Here is a 257-nt window from a genome sequence, read left to right on the forward strand (position 1 = left end):
TGTCAAATAAGATAAGACGTGTAGGATAATGTAAGATAGAATGTATAGGATAAAATGAAATAGAAATATGTCACTAGTACTATAAATGGCTGCCAAGTCACGCAATTGGTTAGATTGCAACAGCGAATCAGAGTACATAACACCGGTTGCGCCTCTCTGATAAATCTAGTAGCGTTTTCGATTGGGGTGCACTGGCTGCACTCAGTGTCAAGAGCGTGTTCGATTGGCAGTGCCAGAGAGGAACCTGAGAGAGGCAA

This window comes from Trachymyrmex cornetzi, unplaced genomic scaffold (genome assembly GCF_001594075.2).
Source record: "Trachymyrmex cornetzi isolate Tcor2-1 unplaced genomic scaffold, Tcor1.1 scaffold318, whole genome shotgun sequence".
NCBI classification, from domain to species: Eukaryota; Metazoa; Arthropoda; class Insecta; order Hymenoptera; family Formicidae; genus Trachymyrmex; species Trachymyrmex cornetzi.